Source organism: Misgurnus anguillicaudatus, chromosome 20, assembly GCF_027580225.2.
Source record: "Misgurnus anguillicaudatus chromosome 20, ASM2758022v2, whole genome shotgun sequence".
NCBI classification, from domain to species: Eukaryota; Metazoa; Chordata; class Actinopteri; order Cypriniformes; family Cobitidae; genus Misgurnus; species Misgurnus anguillicaudatus.
The window spans coordinates 26,985,169-27,011,436 of NC_073356.2; the positions used below are offsets into that span (position 1 = coordinate 26,985,169).

Genomic DNA, 26,268 nt, shown 5'->3' on the forward strand with positions numbered 1-26,268 from the left:
CATGTTTTTATTGTGCTACTTAGCTGTATTTTTTTGTTATGAATGCTTAAATCAAAACAAACCAACTGCAGTTTGATTGATATTAATTGGAATGCATTATCAAAAAACTAGATTTTTGAAAAAAAAAAAAACAGAAGTTAACTAGTTTTGGAAACAAACGCTTTATTTGTTACCTAACATTAGTGATTTCATTTACAAGGCTGTCAAAATATTTTAAAGAATCTTCTTTTCTTTATTGTAGACCCAGTAAAAAAACTATCTAACAACATTTTTAATAACACACAGACCTCTGTAGTAAACATCACAGCTTATGGTAACAGCACCACATAGCTGATTTTATGAAGTCCACAATACAGTAACTCGAGGCCATTGCTACCTCAGCACCAGCGTCTGTCTAATGGTTGTCATGGTAACCGGGGCCAGGGAATACCTCTGATTGCTCCTGACTGCCACCTGATGGCTGGGCCAAACACATTCAGTGAGATGAATAATTCTGTATTTGACAAAGGGAGCACAGTCCAGTAGCGCTATGTATTTCTAAACAAACAAAAAAACACAAAGTTGCCTTTGTGAAAGCAGCCGCAGTTGTTTCGAGCATCCAAAAATAATAACAGATGGATTCAACTCTTTGAGCCTTGGGCAACAAACATGTCCCATTAAGTTCTGTCCTTCCATCACAAACACACAGAAAAGCCCGCAGCTGTCCTAACCCCAAAAACTCCATGTGTTGCTTGGGAATCATACTGTATACTCGCCATCTGTACGTGTCTCATTCTCTCTCTCTTAGCAGAGAGAGTGGTGGTACCATGAAAGCAGAAGCTGTCGTGCGGTCCTTGATGGCTGTACACTAATTGCTGACCCTAACAGGTCCAATTAGAAGCTACACGAGCCCCGCGCAGGCCCAGGGGACTACACATCCCAGCATGCCGAGCACTGACACGCTCAGAGTGACATGAACGAGACAGCGGCCAGACGTGTCCTCTTTCTTCTTTATTATCCCTACATGCTTTTCTCTCTGTTATTGTGAAAAGCTAAAAAAATAAGTGTGACTATACAGGCTTGTTTCATCCACAGCTGCAGCTGCTGTCAGGGACACGGCTGAATTTTCGGCCTCTTTAGTATTAAAAGAGATGATTAAATCGCAGTATCAACAGTATATGCGCTGCCAGTCAATTTTTATTACTGTGTGGCATCTGGTTATAAAAACAGAGCCACATGTATGTATAGTGATGGAGGAATAAGACTATATGCAATATGTGCATGTGCATTGGCTTTGAACAACAACAGTTGTTTGATGAACACGCTTCTGTTCAGTGGTCTATGACGATCGTCATAAAGCATGGTCTGTTTTGAGGCATACACTCTTAAAAATAAACGTGCTTCAAGGTGCAATTTTTGGATTAAATGTTTCCATAAAGAACCTTTAACATCCAAAGAACCTTTTTGTTTCAAAAAAGTTTTTTGTGGTGAAAAAGGGTTCTTTAGATTATAAAACTGTATGAAAAAATGGTTATTTTATGGCATTGCTGTGAAGAACCTTTAAACCCGCACGAGGACACACAAGGTTCTTCATTTGCATTAATTCAAAGTTACTGTTAGTTTATATGTACTTACCTCAAACAACTATACGTCATTAAAAAGGGTTAAACTTAAGATTTAGTTTTTAACCTTTTTTATTCTAAAAAATCCTAAAGAGAAAGTAATGTCTTTATTTTTGGCAGAAGTTATAAAAACGAATAACAGAGTACATACCTTTAATTTTAAGAGTGTAGTTTGGTGCTGTTTAAGTCCTTTATTCAGTGAGCAACACCATTTAGTTTTCCCTGATAGGTAAATTTATGATGCCACAATATTTATAAATTTTGGCACAAAAAATCTGTAATTTTGACCCATACAATGTATTGTTGGGTATTGCTACAAATATATGCGTGCAACTTATGGCTGGTTTTGTGGATCACATTTATTAAAACATTAAAACACAGCCAGATATTTTACAAAAGCTATTTTAAGAAACAGTTGTGCTTCTTTTCTGATTTTTTTTATTTATTCTCAGAGTTCAAAATCATGACCAAACCTATAATATTCTAGGTAAAGCAGATACTGAGCCGTATCATACACTTGCAATGCGTGATGGAAGTGTTTTTTGCTAGTTTCAGCCCGGTGCAGTTATCATTTTCATGTTTAGCGCCACGATGTTTAAATAGCAAATGCATTTGCACCCATTTTTGCACATCTGTTGGCACGTTGCTATTTTGAGACAACTAAAATGGACTACACCATTGACAAAAATTTGGTCTAAAGTCAATGGCGCAATATTGTTTTTGTTATTTAATGAGCGCGTTAGTAATATGCGCCTAAAACAGGACGACAACGCGCGTTTGCTTATCACACACATGGATGCGCAGCAGCACACAAACGTTTTAAAATATGTAACATTAAAGGATTTAAATTTAAAAGATTATAATTTAGTCTCTGGCACATACATTTTAAAGGGGATTGGAGATGAGACTCTTATTGGTTTATTGCATGCCCAAAACACACCCATTACTCATTACGAGAATAGGAACAACACTTTTAGATTGTAGTTAAATTAGCAAAAGTGGATTCCGACACACCCTGTTAGACTGTGCACCATGCGCTTTAGACCAAGGGCTTAGATCATTCAAATAGGGCCCAATGTGTAAATATGTGTACTGTATGACTTCATTCATCTGTTTTCTCAATGTCAGTGAAAAAGCTGTGGCAGTCTTACCGTTCTGGGTTATGTGTGACAAGTCATTGATGATTTTGGTGACCTTTTTCCTTCTTGGGTGATTCTGGTGTTCCTGAGAGAGGCATGATTCCAGACTAAAAAACAATGATGAGCAGAACTGATCAGATGCTAATAATGAACAACTTTATAAAATATGTTCACCTGACTTTGTATAGCAAGATTTAGAGACATAAACAAATGTCTTGTTCAAATGCCTGTACAATATATGTACAAAATGCAATAATGCAATAATAAAAATTGTATACGCTACATTGTAAAAAATGCAACATGAAGTTAAAACAACGTGGTTTTGCAAGTCCTACTATTTTAAGTTTTGACCTGCGATAAGTTGACATAACTTATAAAAACAAGTTTTAAGTACACTGTAAAAAATACTTTGCTGCCTTAACATTTTTTGTTATATCAACTCTTACAACTTACAAGTCATGTCAACAGAAATGAGTTGTCACAACTTATAAAATATAGTTGAGAAAAGTCAACTTAATTTTATAAGTTATAACAACTCACCTGTAGTTATAACAACTCATCTCTAGTCAAGATAAATAATAGTAAGTTGAAATGACTTGTATATCCAAGTTGATATTTTTTACAGTGTACAAAAATTGTTTAACTTAATTTTAGTTAAAGCAACATAAAAATATATGTTGATTTGACAAAAATGCTGCTCTTCTTTAGGGTGAAAAACAACTGAAATAGATAGACAAAGATGTTATCATTTAAAAAAAGTAATAAATATTTTTATTTTTACACAAATATTATACAGATACAGTAGTGTCCATATATGATATCCAACTCTAAACAATTAACACCCTCGCCCTTCATTCAAATATTTTATTAAAGATGCATTACATTTTTTGTATTTGTGTTGCATTGGTGTTACTCGGGTAAACTGAAGCTCAGCTTTGAGAAGAATTTAAGGATGCTTGGCAAAAAATTTCAAATAACACGTGCGAAAAGTTACAAAGACATAGCCTAGCACTATCAGAACAAACGTAAAAAAATTGTCCCTAGCTGTAAAGGGGCAGTACCCTTTCAAAAGTACACATTTGTACCTAAAGACTTCATATTAGTACACGTCGAGAGGTTAAAAGGTATATACTGGTACCAAAAAGTGCATATTAGGAGCTCAAATGTTGGTAACAAATGTATAATACAGTAAACCTATTACAACCTTTTTAAGTAGTGCCAGGCACCAAGTGACAGCTAGAGAACATTTTTGACATTTTTCTGACAGTGAGGATAATGAGTATGAAATATTTTCACATAAGAGAATACGAAATATTAATAACAGATAAAACTGGAGTCAATATGCTTTATTACGAACTATTTGTTTTTCTATGCATTTTTTTATATTTTTTATTATTTTGTCCAATAAATACCTTAGAAATGAGGTGTTTTGTCCACTTGTACCATACAAAGCAAATATTGTACAAATTTTCCCCTGTAAAATCACTTTAGGACACGACTATTTAACATAGAAAAAACATACAGTTCTGCTTGTAAATTGTTTAAAATTCAATTTTTTAAATATATGATTTGATTTCAAATATGCATTAGACATTTGGTGAACAGACTAAGGCTTGGCCGTGGACATGGTCATCTGATACTGAGGCTAGTTTACCGGAGCCATGCAGATTAGTCAAATTGTCACCTTTCTTGTGCCTGACTATCAGTGGTGCTGATCTAGCGGGCTCCAGCGGCCCCATATGGATCCCATTACGTCCTGACTCTGTCAGAGAGGCATTACAAAGCATCAGGCAAGAGGACATGATGACCGTATCAAAACATTGTCATGTCCTTTCTGCAGAGCTCTGATGTGGTACGTACACATGCTCAGACGTTGCCCCAGATTGCAGCATGGTTGCTGTCCACGCGATTCACGAGCAAATCAATAGCATTACGTCTCCTTAGCCATCACAATCTTTACATCACAGACATCCCGGGGGTCTGGAAATAAACAACCGTTCAGAAGAAAAGCGAGCGAAAATGTTTAAGGGAGATCTTTGCACATTAAGTACCAAGTAGTTATTTGTTAAAGTTTTACTGTATAGCCTACACAAAAACGGAAACTATTTTTTAGGTTTTGATTTGTCTGATATTGCAATAATAATAACTAGTAATAAATAGCAGTATTATATTATATATCATAATACAGTATTATAATATGCAGTATAATGCCATGTAATGTTCTGTCTGGAATCTAAGAAATGCTATAGACATGAAAATTATACATAACATTCGAGTTTGTAGTTAATACTGCATGACTTCTTATAATAACCTAATGATAACTGATTATGAATCACATTCCAACATTCATAACATGCTTCAATGAAAAACTGTCATTGAAAAATTGTTACATTACTAAGGTTCGGGGTCATGAGGATCTTTGATGTGAAACATTAATAAATCAATTTAATTTTCACATAATATTCAGTTTTCCTGACTGTAGAGATCCTCTTGACTGTTAATAATTTGGGATTTATTTTATTGTATTCTTTTTATAATGTGTTTCACTATTGTCAAACTGAGTCTAAACCGCCAATCACATAGATCAACTTATTAGTATGTGTGTTCTCTGGGATCGAACCTATTACGTTTGGATTGCTAATGCAATTCTTTACTCACTACGCCACAGAAAAATGTATTTACGAGTGCCTTTTTGGTTTTAAGTCAAATTTAAAATAACTATTATTAATATTAATATTGCACAGGCTTGTGAAGTCAACCTCAAATGACATAAGGGTTAAAATGAATTTAAAGGCCATTGTTTGTTAATTGATTCTGAATATAGAATATTAATCCACAGTCATATAGATATTTTATTAGATCTGAATGCTCAGTATTTAATAGTTTAATCTTGAAATAACATAACTGATTGAGCCATTGAAGCTTGTACGGTATTACATTATGTATAGACGATAAATCACAGTGACTACAGTATGCATTTCCTTAGTGAGAGAAAATGGAAAGATACTGATGTTAGCACACAAAAGAGAAAGAGCTGAGAGATCAGCCCCATTTTCTGCCATTTACAAACACCTTGTTTAGCTTCCCATGTTTACCGAGCGTTCTGCGAGTCGAGTCTACTGACATTGACGCATCGCCCTGGAATAAAAGCAGAATAGATAAATAACACAACAGCGACACTGCTCCGTAATCCCTTTTGTTTCGCTGGATTTGTTCTTCTCGTGCGCTAAAGCAAACAATCCCCCGTAAAAACTTGGCTTGGAAGTTTCCCCCCTCGACCCCCATACCCCCCTTACCCCCGTGTGTGAGAGAGAAAGATATTTAGTGACTTTGATATGTAAAGCTACAAAATCTTACCTGAGGCTACACAATCATCTCTCTTCCACAATCCAGTCAAATCAAGGGAGCACGAGAGAACAAAAGAGATTGGATAGGACACCAAAGACCAATGCAAATCTCACTTTCTGATGAGAACAACAAAAGCAGAGGGTAGGGGGGTTAAAGGATGGATGGGGAGATTAAATAGTGAACAGTTTCACAAAGGCAGGATATAAAATATTCTTCTACAGGTTAAAAAATGTCCCAAACAAATCGGTGACCATACAGTTTCATATACATGTCTCAATATGACCACAGCAGCATTTATCTGTAAAAATCACAAATGAGATTATTAACCTGAGAAATAAAAAGACAATTTTAACGCTAAAAGTGTTCCTTATATTTGACCTAAGGCAAGAATTATTCCAAAATATAGAAAAAAAAATTTTTTGACAGAACCTTTAACATCTAAAGGACCTTTCTGTCTCCAAAAAGATTATTTAGATTATAACAATGTATGAAAGAAAAGGTTCTTCTGAGAACCTTTGACTTAATAGTTCTTTGAGGAACTAAAAATGGTTCTTCTATGGCATCGCTCTGAAGAACCTTTTAAGTACAGATGCACGGATATTACATTTTTCCACCGGTACCGGTACCAGCTGATTATTTAGACTGATACCAATAGTTTGGTGGTTAAAATAATTTGCATTAACTCAATTCTGAAGATTACATTTTTTGAATGTTATTTTTCATATAATATTGAACATTAGTGATTTTTTTACATTTTCTAGAGCTCAAATTCATTGCATTTTCAATTTCTGTAGAAATTACAGTATTACTGACAGCTGGTTGCCAGTAACTTACTGTAGATTTAAATGTATGATATTTACTGGCAATATTTTGTTGAAAGTTAAAAGAACATTTAACATTAACAAGTCTTTATCTTTACTGAATAAAACTAAAATAACAGCCTCATGCAAAGCATTCTGGGAAACAAAATTTAAAGGGAAAAACTGCAAAAGATTGATGAGGATTTCTGGTTCCCAGAATGCTTTGCATGAGGCTGTTATTTTATAGTTTTGTTCTGTAAAGGCAAAGTCTTGTTAATGTTTAATGTTCATTTAACTTTGAACAAACTGTTGCCAGTAAATCAAATAAATTTAAATCTACAGTAAGATACTGGCAACAAGCTGCATAAATTACAGCATTTTTTTTACAGTGACGATATATCACCCATGACAATTGCCAGTTTTTAACTACCCAGTCTTCTGAAGATGCGTATAAATAGCACGAAGTGTAAAACTCGTGCAATACATATACCAAATTCCACTTTGGCGTGCATATGATACGCCAGTCCTTCCCATTCACTTAAACTGTGCATCTTTTTTGTCATTTTATTTATTGGTTTCTCAATTTTTTTCTGTTTTTCGAGACTGGGCTCATTTTTAAAGGAAAACTACACCGTTTTTCAATATTTTACTATGTTCTAACCCTAACTCAGACTAAATAATACATCCCTGTCTTTTTTCAATGTGTGCACTTCATCTTTGTACAGCGCGTCATGAATGTGTTTGCATTTAGTCTAGCCCATTCATTCCTATGGCTCCAAACAGGGATGAATTTAGAAGTAACCAAATACTTCCATGTTTTCCCAATTTAAAGACTGCCATACAATATTGTTTTAATTTTTTATCCGCTTAAAAAATCGCCATGTTTTTTTTGTGCCACCATACTTACTCGTGTAACTACTCATGTAACAGTCTTTAAATATTGAAAAACAGTTTTCCTTTACACTATTACCTGATTGCCGATAGTGTGAACAATTGCTTTTATCGGTGCATCTCTACATTTAAGCACCTATATTTTTTAGGAGTATGATTTTATGAATGTGTATGATCTTATTTAGGACAATCTGCTTTTGCTCCAGTAATGTTAGGGTTAATGCTAAGATTTCATTTGTGCGTTTTTTGGATAGCTTTGTACAAAATTGATACAAAACGGCCACCACATAAAATAAGTACATAAAATAAGTACCTGTGAGATCAGGTTGTGTCACGTATAAATAGGCACCTTAGTTAACCCTTTAATTGTACAGATTTTACAGAGAAACAAGTTGTTAAAAGATGTGCAACAGATGTTTCATTTAGTAGATGCTTTGATTTGTGCACGTTGCTCACATCTGCAAGGGTTAAATTGTCATCGACGCAATTCAATTTAAGACGCACATTACCTTACAGTCCTTCATAAATATTCTACTCAACAAAGCCACTTTTTACTCACTTGGCAAGCATTTATTTTAATCTCTGCTCCTCTCTACCTCTCCAAACCCAGCCGGTTCATCATTCAGAGATTCAGATTTCCATTAGGATGGCATTATTAACAGCAAAGGCTTAAATGCAAAAGCTGTGAGGTGAAAGTGGACAACAGACGAAATTCTACATGCGCTTAAGGCAACACATCAGACTAATTTAACACAGCATGCCTCTGTGATGCAGAGGTCAGATCTGGAGAGTTCTGCATCCTGAAGCTCACGATGCTTTTTAATGAAACAGACAATGGAAAGAATGCCCGGCCATTTAAAACGCCTGACCTCGGACTTTAACACAGCACTTGTAAATTAGCCACAGAGACAGCCTTAGCCGAAAAGGTCACGAGCCTGTTCCTCTGCTCCTCTTTCTTTGACATAATCTGAAACGGGGGTCCGAAATTAGCTTTAACCTCCCGAATGACACGTTTATTTACATAACCGCTATGGACAGAGGGAGCGGCCCTACGCTAGATCAAAATCAACACATTGTTTTTGCCACGTCGCGAGCAGTCGTCCAGTGACCATCTCCGGCTAGCCCGGGGATATTTGTTGTCAAAACGGGAGCTCGGGAAAGGGCTTCAAATAATCTAATCTGGTGGATCTCAGTGTTCTTTTCTAACACGCCTCTGACCCCATTCTGTTCCTACAGATCCCGGGCAGGGAGGGTGTTATTCATACGCGCTACTCTAATCCATGGAGTCAATATAGCGCAGACGAACGTTCGTGAATAAACTGGTGCCGGGGTGGTGGCGCTATCACGACTTGGCTTGACTCTAATGCCAGTGTCTCCTCAGGGGAAGGACTTTATTTCAGCTTGGAAACATTAGCGTCAAATCGTGTGAGCTTCTACAAAAACGGCGCAGAGAAAAGAAAACCTGTCACGGCGGCTCTGCTCTCTGTGATAGCAAGAGAGTGACCTGCAGTTTTAACTCTATCATGGCAAGAGTCTTGAGCTTTTCTGCCTTTTGAAAGCACATTTGAAATGCAAGAATAAATGCGCCCGCTTGGCACACAATCCATGTCCACTGGGCCTTTATTGCGCCCTTGTGCGAGATGACCTTTGACTGGTGAATGTCAGACTGTTTTTTAAGCATTATACACATTCACTTGAGTGATGATTCATGTAAGCGTAAGTGCACGTGGGTTCGACTGTGTTCGACTATTTTGTTTTTGTTTTTTTTGTTTCCTGGAGGATGCCAAAGACCTTTTTGGTAGGCAGGGGCATTATGCATGTTTTTTTTTTTTTTTTTTTTTGAGGGGGCAGCAGTGGCAGTACAGACTCACATTTTATTTGTATACATATTACTGTAACTCAAACTGTACATGGCGTTTGCAAAGCAAAAATCATGAATTGATTCCCTAAGTACAGCCAACATACCTGCAATCCACTGCCAGTCGCTTTGGAAAAATGCATAAATATAAATTTCCAATTATTTTTTAATTAAGCATTCCAAGCAACAAAGTTAAAATTTCCAGGTTTGATGTATTTTTTTAACAAAAACCTTTTTTGCTTTCAAAATTACCAATTTGCCATGAGAATTATGCCTCTTCAAGTGGATTTTCACATGCATTCGTGTGCATGTGCAGCCATCTGTGCATTTTCTCGCATACAAGTAAAATGATCTCGTGTCATACGTGTGAGTGATTGATCAGATGAGTAAGTAATGCGTGTGTGAGTGTGTGTTTAATAGTTACCGCAGCGGGGAGTGGACAGAAGGCCAAGTGTGACAGGTGGACAGGCATGATAAGGAGAGAGCGGAGCAGCCCAGCGCTCAGCAGAAGCAGAACCCAGGAGAATATCCAGCAGAGAACAGCTAATAGCTGATACTCATCAGAGATACAGCCGCTGAAGATTTCTGGTCTCTGTGGAATAGTCCATCCATTCAGCTCCAGCCTAAAATTTCCTCCCTAAAATGGCGTTATTGCAACCGTGAAAAATGCTGTTAATTAGGGTTCATACAAAAAAGAAAAGTACAATTGTGAAAGCGTGCCAATGCTCACTGTAGTTTAGCTTAGGGGAGAGCGGTCACACCTTTCACACTGTCTAACATTTACTAAGCACCATACATCACAATAATATAAATTTCATACCAAATGAAAGAAGGCAGTCTTGGGCAGATATGTTGTATTTGTTACATTTTCATATCTTATTATGATGTTTACCAGGTCTGCACGGTTCGTGACTTGTGCCAGGGCTAGCATCGCTAATCATAGCGTACATCAACTTTCACTAACAGTGATTTTAAATGGATTTCTCCAAATAGCATGCCAAACTTTACCTGTCGAGTAGAAACTTTGCGTGGGAAGCACAACCTGTAAAAGCGCACGCTGCCAGCGTGTGAAATATTCTCCAAAAACACTCTGGTCTTGTTTCTTTCTTATTAGGCCTTTCTCTTCTTGTCATACAATTTGTAGACACTTTTTCTCCTCAGACATTTAAAAAAAACACTGTGAGAACGCGAGATTCAATTAATTGCTGAAACTGTAGACCACCACACATATACACCTGAAAGTGCGCATGTGCCGAAAGCGAACCTAGGGACGAGCACGTACGACGGCCTTACGTCAACATATCATCAGAATGATTGACAACTGGGATAACTAATAGTCTTGATGATCCACCAGGAAAAAGAAAATCTTCGGCTATACTTGATAAGTATCAAAAGACACATTATTGTCTCCATTTTGTGCAAAATAATAATTAGTTGTACTGCAAAAAATTGCAAAAAGTTTTTTTTTTACTTTTTAAGCCAAAAAATAAGAAAATTGTGCTAACGTCACATTAGAGCGGTCTTGACCACATGTGAACACAAAGTTGACTATACTGCCCTCCAAAGGCTAAGTGCAGTATCTACGCAAACACTGAAACTGAGAAAAATGGCTTTAAAGTTTTTTACACCAGCCAGTCAAACATGTTACTGCAATTTTGGCACACACATTTCTCTGAAATGGGACAAAATTTAACCAGGAGACTTTGTCACAAGACACAACAGATCTCACAAAGCCCATTTTAACCCTTAACTCAATTTTGACCAAATGCGTAGTTACTGCGCTTTCGCTTTGTAGGGCAGCATAGAAGAAGTCGTCACAGAAAGTTGCTCTTTGATTTTTGAGATTTTTCTCTCCCCTACTCTGAACTTAAAGGAATAGTCTACTCATTTTCAATATTAAACTATGTTATTACCTTAACTAAGAAGAGTTGATACATCCCTCTATCATCTGTGTGCGTGCATGTACACTTCGATAGCATTTAGCTTAGCCCCATTCATTCAATGGTACCAATCAGAGATAAAGTTAGAAGTGACCAAACACATCAACGTTTTTCCTATTTAAGACGAGTAGTTATACGAGCAAGTTTGGTGGTACAAAATAAAACGTAGCGCTTTTCTAAGCGGATTTAAAAGAGGAACTATATTTTATGGCGTAATAGCACTTTTGGGAGTACTTCGACTCGGCGCAGTAAAGGGGATCGCACACCGGCCACGCAGCTCAGCGCCGCGCAGCGCCGCGTCGCGCCTAGGAGAACTCGGAGGTATTGTAAACCGGAAGTGCACATTAAATAGCGCAAGCTTCGTCAGATAGCGTCTAATTCAAAATGTAAAATATACATTAGCAGCCAATGTTAATCATTAATGATGTGGGACACATATGATGTTATTTAATGTTAAACTGTGTGAGTGGCGCTCTGTGGCGCGACAGGGATTAGAACAACTTCCTGAGTCACAGCTGGGCGGCGCGGACAGGCGCCACCTGGCGGCGCCTGTGTGCGTACACTCATAGAAAACAATGTGTTACAAATTTTAGAACGGCGCGGCGCTGAGCTGCGCGGCCGGTGTGCGATCCCCTTAACACCCTCCCTCTCCCATTATGAGAGTGAGAAGGGGAGCGGACTTTTCAGGCGAGTCGAAGTACTCCCAAAAGTGCTATTACGCCATAAAATATAGTTCCTCTTTTAAATCCGCACGCACACAGATGATAGAGGGATGTTTCAACAATTCTTAGTTAAGGTATAACATAGTTTAATATTGAAAATGAGTAGACTATTCCTTTAACTAGTCTTTTTCCAAATGTTTGCACTTGTGTATATTTGTCTGCCTTTAGAAAAATCACACGAGATCTTAATATCACAATTCTCGAGTCTAGACCATTTGTCTTCAACGGGGGTCCGGGGACACTTGGGGGACCGTGATGATATTATCGGGGTTCTCCAAACATTAATAAAAAAATATAAAAAATTAGGCATAAAACAAAACTTTATTAATATGCCAATAATAAAAAATAAAAACATTATATAAATGAAGAGCAGAGATGTAAAGTACTCAAGTATTTGTACTTTATTTTTTCAAGTATCTTTACTTTATAAGGTTGTTTATCTTTTCTCCAATACATTTTTAAAGCACAATATCATAGTGTTTATCCCACCACATTTCACATTAAACATTTTAAATACTTAATTAGTTACATTTTTTTTACTTTTACCCAAGTAAAATTAAAAGTTTATATAAAGTAAAAGTAAAGATAAACATAAGATATGTAATTGCACAGGAATGTAGTAAAGTAAAAGTTTGCCAAAGAAATACACTCTGATAAAATACAGATACTTCAATAAATTTTAATTGAGTAAAGTAAAAATACTTCAGTACTTTACACCTCTGATAAAGAGCATAACACTCCCACAATAAAATCTATTCAATTAAATGAAAATGTTATGTAGTATGTCCATGCTCCTCCTCTCTATCCGGGTTTCATTGCCTGAAAAAGGTTGATGACCTTTATTTAAAATCCAATAAAGTTTTCTTCAGAGAAAAAGATCCCAGTAATTTACATTAACAAGTCTTAAAAAACGATTTTCAAACAATGCTCAGATTTTAAAAGATTTCTGTACTGTCAGAAAAAAAGGGTCAAAAATTATCCCTACTGTAGCTGTTGCTGGCACGGCCACATACACTTTCAAAAAGTACCTCTTTGCACCTAAAGAGTGCATATTAAAACATCCGAGGTACATTTTAGTATCAGATGTATACATAGCTGTACTTATATGTGACCTTTTTAAAGGGTACTGCCCCAATGACAGCTGGGACCATTTTTTTTTCTGACAGTGTATGCACAATAATTGAGAAATAAATAGTTATTTTATTAACCTTTGGCTTATTTCTTTTCTGAAGAGCTAAAAATGGTTAAACTACGGCATTTTCAAAACCTTTATTTTTAATTTCATATACTTAATGTCAACAGTCTTTGTTTTCTTTGTCTACTTTTATTTCTTCTTCAGAAATTTTAGGAGAAACAATTGAGAGAGTTGACGTAAAACATAACTAAAAGCTCTCATCATAACTTACAGTAAGTTCCCAATCAAAGAAAGAGCAACAACCCCGTTCGTATGACAGATAAATGTAACTAAATAAATCTCAGGTACAGAAAGACACTCAACTATGTTGTCAGTTGATGTCTATATCAAACAAACTGAATGAAGGATCTGATCTGAGTTTATTTGTGTCGAGCGCTTGATGTTTGTGCTACAGTATCGTTCAAGCGTAGTGATTTATCAGAAACGTGGCAAACAGTGAGTCAGTCAGCAGTGTGGGTGGCAGTGTGTCACCAACACACAGCGCCATCTGCTAGGAGTTTGTTCAACAAAGATCGATTGTGCTTCGAGTCTCTCCTTCTCTCACGTTTTCTCTCCTGTGTTCGTTCTCTCACCTCCTCTCCTTTCCTCTGCTCCACACAGAGGAGGATGTGCGATGCCAAAATAAGAATGAGATGTTGGAAGGCGCAAAAGAGGAAAAATGATCGGTTTGTCCTCTTGTTGGGTGCTGTCCAGATCTGTTATCTAAAAAGTTTCTTCTCCCCCCATTCGAGCGTTGCTCATGAATCCGTTAAGAATCTAAATGCAGATATGACGCCCGCTCAAGTCTTCCCCTTGGGCCCGGATGTCGAGGGAGGTGAATCGATGCGTGACTTTCAAAAAGTATAAGCGCTGTTTAACATACAAAAATACACCTCACCCCGCGAAGAGGTCAAGAACGAACGGTGATATCTCAGGAGACGAAGCTTTAGCGTATGGACCACTCTTAATGTTTCCTGCAGAAATCAAGATCTACGATACGTGTCGGCCATTACGCGAGATGTACGAGGCAAAATTGCTAATTTAAAATTGGTAATGTGATTAGAACGGCCCCTGGCAGGCGAGGCCATGGCCGCGGTAAACAAGCCACCACTTCTTATGTGTAAGTGAAGATGGCGGAACAGACACGGGCTCGACATAAATAACCTCAACCCAGCCTGTTTGCCCTGAAGCTAGAGGTCAGGACCCATTTGGGAACAGCGTGTTACGTCGTTTGGACATACTCGAACCGAGATTCATTTTGGTCTTAATGCCCTTTAGCTTCTAACATGCCAGTTAAAGCCACAAATGACACCAACCGACGTCTCCTCTGGCCTGGAGATGGGTAATCGGTTTGTTGACAGAGCGTCCATACATGCCAGATTGGAATCGGTGGCCCTGGTAAAGCCAAGGGTCCTACCCCCATCAGACTCGAAGCGGTGACCCTTGTTTTGGTGTTTACACCCGGGCAGGTGTGCCCATGATTGCAGGTGGCATGAACTGGCATCCATCAGGGCATTCATTCCCCTAGTGTGAATGTAAAAGAGTTTACAGGCTGTGGGTGAGGCCCTTGTCAGTTAACCTGCCAAAGAAGGGCGAGGGGGGCTATAGGCACAGACGGCCTCACATGAACCGGTGTTCTTGGTGTCCCATGGGGTCAAGGTCCCTCCTCTCTCGCTCTCTCTCTCTTAAAGATCTGTTTGTATGTTTTCATAGTTGTAAACTTGTACTATTAATTATTATAATGTAGTTTTTATTTTATACATTGACTTTGCATTACAACACTGTATGTGTATTATGTGGGACCGAACCTCTATGATATTTTGTGCTGCTAATGCAATGCCCCATAAGCTGAGCCATGGGAACGCCAAGGACTGATTCTTTGCTCCTCTCTCACTGTTGACAACCATCTGTATTTGATGGTAAACTTCCCAAAGAAAGTGTAATATCCCGTATTTTACAGTCATTACAACTGTTGTTCTGGTTATTTCCTCAGGGAAAGAATAGGAAGATACAAGAGAACAAACGCAAATTATGAATCTGTTTAAAAACTTGCTTTTTCTAACACCCAAAAAAACTCACCACTCCTTGGGGATATGGCCACACTTCTCCAGTCCGTCTACGAACAAACATCTGCCGTGAAACACGGAAGCGCTCCCCAGATGATTCTTCTTCTTCAACAGTTCCCCTCTTCCTCTGCGCTGTTTAATCACGTGTTAAAACTGGCGACAACAGAGCAAATCTGAAAATCTGAGGAAAAAGTCCAATAACAAATTTTCAGAGTTTTCATAAAGCCTTCCCATCAAAGTGATGTTTTACGTTCTCATCTGATTTGTTCCCAGCAGCTCCCGGTTTCTCCTCCGTTATTTCAGTTCCTAAACACCTGCTTTTGCACCTTTGATAATTATGGCTGGAACGTTTGTTAATCCGCTCTAATAGTGCTCAAGCTGAGGCCGTTTGCAGCTAATAATTACGACAGTCGGCATGGGGTTTGGCTCGTCTCTGGCGAAGCCGGTGTGACACAATACCGATCACAGCTCCGCTGAGCTAACATCTCGACTGGGACAACTCCACATCACGTCCGAAGCATTCTCCTACAGCTGTCTCTTAAAATTCCTCGCTCACTAAATGCAATATTCATCTTTCATTTGGGACATTTATTTTGGAGATATTAGTGCAAACTTGACCTTAAAAAGAGATGAATTAATAGGATGGAAATATATCAGGAAAAATAAACGGATTCTTGAAGCCCTGAAGGAAGAGCAAACAAACCATTGGCACACATCTCACCTTTGGGAGTTGTCATACTTTGCTTTTTCCACTTTTCCTCTCTGCTAAAAGTTAGCTAGCGCTTGCATATCATCATTAGCGCGGCTGCTGCTCCTTCAGAGATCAAATGGTGTTTTTCTGCACTGGTAGAAAGTCTGTTGGTTTTAAGCTCCAGAGGGTTTGCCCCGAGGCATTAAAAACATAGGCATGTCAATCTGTGCATGTCGAAAACACTCTCGCAGGCTGCTAGATAAATAACGCCGATCATTTAAATGGTAAATAGTCTAAATGTTTGGCGTTTGAAGAGCGGAGGAACGCAGAAATAGACGCCGCCGTGCATCGTAGGAAGGCAGCGAAGGGCGAAGAACCTTCTGCCTACGATTTCGTACGCTATGCCTAATCGTGTGTGTATTGAGTGTCTGATCATTAGAGATAAACTGAAGAGGAGATTTTTGGATGCCAGTCTCAGATTTTTCAGTATTGACACATTGCAGCAATACAGACACGTGCATATACATATACACTCACCTAAAGGATTATTAGGAACACCATACTAATACTGTGTTTGACCCCCTTTCCCCTTCAGAACTGCCTTAATTCTACGTGGCATTGATTCAACAAGGTGCTGAAAGCATTCTTTGGAAATGTTGGCCCACATAGATAGATAGCATTTTGCACATCCAGGGCACGAAGCTCCCATTCCACCACATCCCAAAGATGCTCTATTGGGTTGAGATCTGATGACTGTGGGGGCCATTTTAGTACAGTGAACTCATTGTCATGTTCAAAAAACCCAATTTGAAATGATTCGAGCTTTGTGACATGGTGCATTATCCTGCTGGAAGTAGCCATCAGAGGATGGGTACATGGTGGTCATAAAGGGATGGACATGGTCAGAAACAATACTTAGGTAGGCTGTGGCATTTAAACGATGCCCAATTGGCCCAATTGGGGCCTAAAGTGTGCCAAGAAAACATCCCCACACCATTACACCACCACCACCAGCCTGCACGGTGGTAACAAGGCATGATGGATCCACGCCAAATTCTGACTCTACCATCTGAATGTCTCAACAGAAATCGAGACTCATCAGACCAGGCAACATTTTTCCAGTCTTCAATTGTCCAATTTTGGTGAGCTTGTGCAAATTGTACCCTCTTTTTCCTATTTGTAGTGGAGATAAGTGGTAACCGGTGGGATCTTCTGCTGTTGTAGCCCATCCGCCTCAAGGTTCTGCGTGTTGTGGCTTCACAAATGCTTTGCTGCATACCTTGGTTAGTTCCATTAATGAGAAATTTAACAGGTGTTCCTAATAATCCTTTAGGTGAGTGTACATATACATACAAATATACAGATTATAGATGCACTTGTTTTAAACACTAACTAAAGAGAATATAAAGAGAAAAATGTGTGAAATTACGAAGATTTAATTTCTGTTTGGTATTTATTATATGAAAATGTACAAAATGTATTCACATGGATATAAACCAAAAAATTAATAATGTGATCATGTTGCAAAATGTCAAGTTTAGCAGAAAAAAGAAAGAGAAAAACACATCCTACCTATTTGTTGCTAGTGAAGCACTTTGCAGGTGATGCTGAGGTCACAGGTTTGATTCCCTGAGTGCACACAAACTTATTGTGAACGGAGGCAAATGCATAAACATCTCGAAAATGCTAATTTATAGTAAATTAAAACAGTGAGTAAAAAAAGTCTGTAAAAATAACATAAAAAGAGACATATACAGAAAGATGTAGAGTGGCAGAGTCAGAGTTTTGAGCAACATGGCCGACGACTTGGCCGGCTGTCCTCTCCTTTTCCTTTCCCAGCGCCTCAGAGTCACGCATCACTCATCGTGTCACGCTGAACTCCAGATGCTCTCACCCAGGAGAACTATCCCACCCCTCTCATCCCTCTTCATTCCCTCCAACAATTTAGTAATGAAATATTGATTTTTAGTTAGATTCATATTGATGCTATTAGCTTTGCATTGATAAATCACAGCTCTGTACCCGTCGGTGGCAGAGCAAGTGTTTGTGGTACAGGGCCGGGGGAGATTACAATCAAGCCATTGATGTGTTAATTTGATGGATATGTTTGATTTCTGTGTAGTTTTTTCTACGCCGTCCTCTATTACCACGAACTGAGTTTCATAACAATGCTATGGCACAAATCACACACGGCTGGATTTATGAGACTCGCCGTTCACAGGAGTGCCTGCAGCCGGCAACATACTCTCTCTCTCTTTCTCTCTCTCTCTCTCGCCGTCTCTTAGTGTGTTTGTGGGAAGGTGATATCATGCTCATTGCTTTTAGTCACCCACACAGTACTGTATTTTTGTCGGCCTGTGCACATCTCAATTAAAGCGGTGAGAGGAGAGGGGTGAACCCGAACGTGTTTTACTGTCCGCCCACAGAAATTTTCTATAAACACAGATAAGTAGCTCAAGATGCAAAAGCCTCTAAACGCAACCTCTGTCAAAAATAAAATAATGATTCCAACTGTATGCTCTCGTCACATATTATAAAGTATGTTCATTAAATACTTTCGCCTCAAATGCACTTAATCCCAGCCTCAGGTCATTCAAAAATACCGGTTTGTTGGCAGAATCCATTAAGAGTCTGAGAAAAAAAAAACATTTACAAGACATTACAATAACATTTTCTTGCACTATTTTTGTATCTGAGGGTTTTGTATCTGAGCTCTTCATATGATCATCAACATTTAATTTAATGTGATTAAATTTATAGTTTTTAATTAACACCATTCGTTAGTTCTGCCTTTTCTTAAACAAATAAGAAATTATGTTTAGGTACACAAAACTAGATGAAACTAGGTAATGGCATGTAATGTATAAATAAAACTATTGTGCTATATAAAGAAGAATGTTGTGCAGGTGAATTACAGTATTGTTTCCTGCATGAAACTGTTCAGTGGTTTAATATCGCTCAGCAACGACTCGCAAACGAATGATTCTTTTAAACCGATTCGTTTTAATGGGCGGTTGAAACAAATCAGTCACCAAGTGAATCAATCAGACCTCAGTGAATCAATTGGAGATCAGTGACTGAACCGCAGAATGGAGAATTTAAAAGGGGCTTTCTCCCCACTTATTAGTAATGCAAATTATTGACGGTTGTTGACAAGTTAAAGGTGCAGTATGTAAATTTTAGCGGCATCCAGTGGTGAGGTTGTGAATTACAACCAACGGCTCAGTCCACTGCTCAACCTTATTTTGCATTTCTGTCAAGAGATCCTTCTAAAAATTACACATTGCACCTTTAAAGAGTTGAAGAATGTTTATAGTTCATTATCTACAAAATCATTTAGTTTTGACTATGAGGTAATACAGTACATTCATACTGTATCAAAGCAACAATAGAAGCCACAGCTGCTAGTTTAATTCAATTTAGCTATTGTAGCTGTTTGTTACTGTAAATTATAGGTGGGGTTCAATGGTATTTCATGGATTCTGACTTATAAAAACAGTTATAGATTTGTTTCCTCATGCTAAACGTAGGCAAAGTGTCAAAAAAGCAGTTGGGCATGTTATAGAGTGCACTTCGCCAGGGTTAGTACAAGTTTCGAAAGTTTTTTTTTCGACGTTTCGATATACGTATCACTTATTTTTATGGTCACTTCCCCCGGAAAACCCCGCCTAGCCGTCAATCAGCGGGAGACACTATAACTTACAAACATCAGATCACGCGACAGCTTTGTTTAATTTCAAAACTTAACAATGGTGTGAATGAAAAAGTGTGTTTTTGAATGTATGGAGAAGAAAGCCAGCCTTATGGAAACAATGGATATAGTTTATTATCCAGGGTAGCATCGTGTGTGTTTGGTGTGCTGGATTTCATTGAAAAATCCCAACCGGGTCATAAGTTGCATGCGGTAAGTAAGACTTCTGTCTTATGTTGGAAATAGGCGCGTGCATATTACATAAATGACACAAACATGTAGTGAATCATAAGTTAAACAGTGTTTTATAGTGTTGCATGACTCGTACTCCCTCCTCCAGCAGTAGTAACTCCTCCTTCTTCATCTTTTCATACGTAATCGGAAAGAATCTGTAAAGCTAATCTTTCTTTTATAAATCTGATTAAACTAAAGACTCTTCGGAGATATAAAGGATGTAATACTACTCTATAGGTACTCCAGAATAACATTAGAAATGCAGAAACAGCTTGTGTTATGTGAGCTTAAACACAGTATGTTGTATTTAGTTAATTTTTTATCAAATAAAAAGTTAATCATTGTCATTTTCTTTAATCTTTTAATTATAAAAAGACTGAAAATATGTCTCTTAAAAATTGTTTTATTAAGCCATCTCATTTGTTGCTTCATTTCTTGGTATTCATATATAGTCTACACTAGACTGTACAGTCTAGCTATTAAACTAAAACCCAATATTTTCTAGACAAATGTTAGCCAATAAGCTAATTAAATTATGTTTTATCAATTTTAAACCACTAACAAAAAGTAAAATGTCAATACAGGTATCCAATATCATAGACTTCTCTGTCTCACCAAATTTCACATCCGGTACCATTTTCCAATAGCCGATAGAAAGAAACATTTCCTCTATTGCAGCCGCAATAACATTGACTTTGAGCTTAACATTGAGTTTAATTCAAAGTTATTATGTCTGCATACAGGTGCTCTCTCATAAGTATATATAAAATGTATAGAGGGTAAATAAATGTTGGTTATAAAAGCTAATGCTTACCATTGCCTGTTTGTCTTCCCCTTTGACCCGTACAGGCAAGAGGAAGTTCACAGCCTCAAAGGCACCAGATTACGCCATTGATCCGAATCCAAAACGTCTCCATGTCTGGCATTTCAGGGGCCGTTTCCAAGTCAATGTCTTTCTATTGGCCCCAAACTAAAAGAGACAAATAAGACAGGAATAAGGTATCTGTCTTATTATGAAGCAGCACAGCTCAGAGCCTAAACTGTTTAAACTGATTGAGTGACCAACAAAACAGCGTCACAACTTGAGATCAATAAGGCTGTGACCTCACAAAATGGCGTTTACTTACTAATTGAAGTTGTTTTGAAGAATAAAGACCCTAAACATATGCAACTAAGCTATTTTAGATATAAACAACTGTATTTGCCCCCACTATGTTTAAAAATTTATTATGGTACCATGGTACAGCGATCATATCAAATCTATAATATTTACTTGAAAGAATACAATGGTCGGAGCCGATGGTGTAGTGGGCAGCGCTCCGACACGTGGTGCTTTCACACTTTCGGCGACCCGAGTTCGATTCTCGGCTTGTGGTCATTTGCCGTTTCCATACCCCTCTCTCCTCCCGGTACTTCCCTGTCCTCTCATCTATCACTGTTTAAATAAAGGCAAAAATGGCCAAAAAAAATTAAAAAAATTAAATAAAAAGAATATAATGGTACAAAAAACATGATATCGCCATAGTGTATGTAAAAAAAACCTTACTATGTGGTGCCATATTACTGTTAGTTACTCTTTAATAGCACAATAAAAGTACAATAAAGCACATATACAGTATTGACCTGGAAGTATATCTCCTATTTAATTTTCATAGACATAATACCAAACAAATGTATTCAGTGTCCACCTCCAGCGAGCAAAAGGATAAATGTGCTATGAATTTTAGCATTTGCTTAAACTGTCAGTGTCTGCGATGTATTCGCACGTTTGAAATGTTATGCTAACCGTCGAAAAGTGCTTTAGCGGGGCCAAGCATAAGCGAAGCCTTCTCTTTCAGGTAAAGATGGAGTGTTTGCCTCGCTGTTGTGCTGGTATCAGACATGGGCTCTTCATCAGATGACTAATGGAGTTGTGCAGCTAACCAGGAGGCCCAAGGCTGTTTGTTAGCTCCTAACAAGGTGAACCAGCTCCTACGGAACAGCACACTTGCGCTGAAGGATTTATTACAGATCTGCGTGTCCGCGGGCCATGAGCGTTAACGCTGGTCTCATTGTAGTGGCTCCACCACACTAGCGGAGGGTTTAGATCATTATTGCCTCATTGTTTTGATACGATTTCGGAAGGCAAATGATGGATGGATGGATAATCGGATGAGTAACAGGGTTTTGCTAAGATACCACATAATGCATTAAGGATAAAACGTGTGACGGAAATATTTGTAAAGAACGTATATTGAAAAAAATTGTGTACTCCCAATACTGTATTTCTCACAATATGCAAACAAATGATGCAACAAATAGGCCAGCACAAGAAAACTCTATAGCGTTGTGCCCTTTTGTCCCTCAAGTCAATACAATCAGCCAGTGTCATCCAGCGGTCAGTCTCGGTGCGAGGAGGGGCTGTTAGAGGAGCGGCGGGGGCCTTAAGCGACGCTAATCACCGTGCTCACTGTCAATCGGCTGCCAATATTAGCCACCCCGTTCCCATCTGTCAGACCCGGTCCTGATGGCTCCCTCGTTAGCGCCGATCACCTGCCCTCAGCTACAGAGGCTGTGCTAACATCCATCACTCACCCGCGCCTATTTTTCCTGCTGCTGCTGTCTAATGGCCTTCGTTCAATTGTCTCCTTTAGCTCGCACGCTACAAAGTTAGTAGAGCGCGGGGCGATGGGTTGGAGGGGGGGGGTTCGCGACAGAACCAGCTCAAACATTTCAGGCACGGCACGGTGGTGTAATGAGCCATGGCAGCTGGATATACCTGTGCATGCTTTGATAAAGGTGAGCTGACACACCAGGGCCAGATAGGCACTTTGGTGTCGCAGACATATGTCTATCTATCACCGCACAACGCTGGAGGGGAGAGAGAAAGCGAGGGAGAGAGACAGGCAAGAGCACCGCAAGCGAGAGAAAGCCAATAGGGAGGAAATGGTGTGAGAACAGCTGTTAGTATTTTGTAGTCATCAGTAGGTACAAGCAGCGGTCCCCAAATTGGACATTCATGGCTAGAAGGCTCCTGATCTCAACTTTCCCTCTAACAATCCTCCGAAAGCGGGCGAGATGATAAACTACGAAGAGCATCTCCAAGCTATTCCTCTTCCGCAGTCCCATGCATCTCTCTCTATCCAGTATTCTCTGCGTTTCTTTCATTTTGGCCGAAAAAGAAAAGAGGGGAAGCAAACGTTTAGGGGTGCAGCGTACCATGTTGGACTGATGCAATACATTCTCTTTGTGGGATTGTGGCAGTAAAGTCGCTGGACTGTGGCTTCGCTCGCCAGCCGTGAGATGATTAATTCAAACTTAACACCGGAGAAGACACTAATATTCATCACCTCTGCTGCATTCCTCCAGAACGCCAGCCTACAGCTCTCCTAATTCATCAGCACAGGCTACACCCCAGAAAAAGCTGGAAAACAACAATGTATGCTGATAGGAAACAATGGAGGAAAACTCAAAGCTGCTGTTTTTGGTTATCTCACATTGGTTTTTAAAATTTAAGATTTAGTACAGCATCTGTTATAGGAAAGAATATCACAAATGAGATCTTTTTAGTAGAGATAAATCGGCCAGTAATCGGTATGGGTCGATAAAAGCTATTTTTAACACTATTTGGACGATAGTTAAAAACAAACGATGGTCATGGCAGATATATCCTGTCAATCAAAAGAGAACAAGAAAATGCAATGAATTTGAGCTCTATGTATAGAAAATGAAAAGAAACATCACTAATTTAATGTTCAAAATTAATGGTCATTGTATGAATGAATAACATTCAGAAAATTTTATCTTTAGAATTTAGTTAATGCAAGTTCAAATAACCACCAAACTAATGGTATCTGCCAATATAAGTCTGAATAATTGTCTATCTGTGATGTTTTTTATGAATGAATGACATTTTATTTGATATGGACATAGCATTTACATTGGACAAACCAGATGTATTGTTTAAGTGTTTTAGCACAAGTGCTAATTCACAACACTTGTCCATAGGCGACTTTAAAATAAATAAATAAAACAATTAAAATATTGAAAAAAGAAGACCAAGATGGAAGAAACAACAACATATCAATGCATCACTACTTTTTAGTTTCTCAGTTGCTTCTTAAAGACATCAGTGAGTAAATGGCAAAAGCCTACTGCTTTTCAGATGTTTCTTCTGTGGAAAGAAATTAAATCTTATTTGTGTCCCCTCTAAAATCTCAGAATATAAAGGTGCTTAAAAGGTTCTTCACAGCAATGTCACAGAAGAACTATTTATGGTTCCTGAAAGAACCATTCATTTAATCTAAAGGTCGAAGTATGGGGTAGTTTTTATGCTTACGAGAGGGTTTGCGTACACATTTTTTTTCTTCTAACAGATTTTAAAAGAAACATCTGAGACAAACCTGATTTTGGATTTTTGAAACCCAGGTACATTGAAGGAGAATATAGCATAACATTTTGTCACAATGTGCATGCATCGAATGTCTGCATACATGTACAAGTCAAACAATATGCTTTAGAAGGCTGTGCGTTTAACCGTGCAGATACTTGTAAAAAAAGGTTCTTAAAGAACCATTTTTTCTCAACTTTTTATGATCTAAAGAACCTTTTTCACCACAAAGAACCTTTTGTCAAACAGAAAGGTTCTCTTTGGATGTTAAAGGTCCTTTATAGAGCCATTAAGCCCAAAGGGTTTTTCTATGGCATCCTGAAGCACGTTTATTTCAACATGATCTCACGGAAAGTTGCGTTATAGTTACGCAAAATTAAATCAATTTATTCGTGTTCATGGCACGAAATTCAGCTTTTTTCGTGCCTTGAGCACAAATGTCTTTTTCTTGTCACCCACACAAATTTTTATCTTTTTCATGTCATTATATGTATTTTTTTCCTTCTTTTACTATTTTTAAGTCATTGTCCCTTGAGGTTTGGGTTAGTATGTACTTTTATGAATTGGTTTCTACATGTTTTCCTTCCGAATTTAAAACTATTCTATTCTAACCCCAACCCCAAGCGACAATAGTAAGAAAATAGGAAAAAACAATGAGAAAACAATACATAAAATGAAATGAAAAAGAAAGTTGTGCAATAGACACGAAAAACTATTTATAGAAATTAGTGCGGGTGACACGAAAAAGACATTCATGCTCAAGGCACGAAAAAAAACTGAATTTCGTGCCATGGACACGAATAAATTACTCAAATTAACATGAATATAACACGACTTTCTGTGAGATCAGTCTGGATTATTTTTAAGAGTGAAGATACCAAAGTCTGCAATCAAAGCTTAAGATTACAATAAGATTTTTTTTTATCTTTAAAAACCTAAAATATGATATCCTAAAATAACGCTATCTCATGGCAGTCTATGCATATTTTACGAGGTGGCTAATTCCACATTTGTAAATTTTTGTACGATATGCCTTTAACCCTGTGACGTTGGGGTCAGGGGTGGGGTTTCGTTATAGTTTTTTTTTATCATAAAAGTACATTTTTGCACAATTAACTTTGTCAAATTTATACGAATTAGTCAACTCGTAAAATTCTCGTGAGATTAGGCTGGAAATCCTTATGGACTTACTTACATAAGGCATAACAAGGTGTTTCTGTAGCAAAAGCAAAAGGAACACAAATACGGAAAAAAGTAAAACCTGAATGCAGTCTCTTCAGATAAAAGCGTCTGCCAAATGCATAAATGTTAATGTAAACTGAGAAGTCCATTAAGTCTCTTGAGCTATGTAAGAGCAAGAATAAAATTTTCCTCTGAGCCTTATCTACATACTATACATACTGAAATGACTGACCCTGTGCTTTGTGGTCTACTGAAATTAAATCCTATTAGTCTTTGCAGCATCATACACTACATTGTCATACTCTTTGTTTTCCCTTCTCATTCAGATGCCTCGCTTAATTCAGATATAAGTAAATTGTGATTTTTGAATGGATGAATTGTTATAGCATGTAAATTCATCTCCTAAATTAGCACCTTTCATTTTGTAATCAAGTTCTGCTGTACCCTCCAAAATAAGACTTTAAGGATCTGAATCCTGCGTTGCTATAGAAATCTTTCTATTTTTTTGAAGTACAATCCCTCTCCTCATCAGAGCGAGAAAATACCTCACTTTGTTCTGTTG

At 38.0% G+C, this 26,268-nt stretch overlaps 1 long non-coding RNA gene across 6 annotated transcripts in view; it reads right to left on the bottom strand.

Moving 5' to 3' along the window:
* LOC129455240 (uncharacterized) overlaps positions 1-23,993 on the bottom strand; it is a 63,840-nt gene extending 39,847 nt beyond the window's left edge. For 3 of the 6 annotated variants that reach the window (XR_012359751.1, XR_012359746.1, XR_012359748.1), the window contains exons 1-7: positions 21,429-23,992; positions 20,970-21,125; positions 17,803-17,859; positions 15,553-15,712; positions 10,062-10,274; positions 6,098-6,204; positions 2,753-2,847 (exon numbers count right to left, since the gene is read on the bottom strand). This is a non-coding gene — a long non-coding RNA (uncharacterized lncRNA). Of the gene's footprint in view, positions 1-2,752; positions 2,848-6,097; positions 6,205-10,061; positions 10,275-15,552; positions 15,713-17,802; positions 17,860-20,969; positions 21,126-21,428 lie in introns of all 6 variants that reach the window. The other 3 variants (XR_012359747.1, XR_012359749.1, XR_012359750.1) reach the window with 3 other exon arrangements.
* Positions 23,994-26,268: the final 2,275 nt, after the last annotated feature.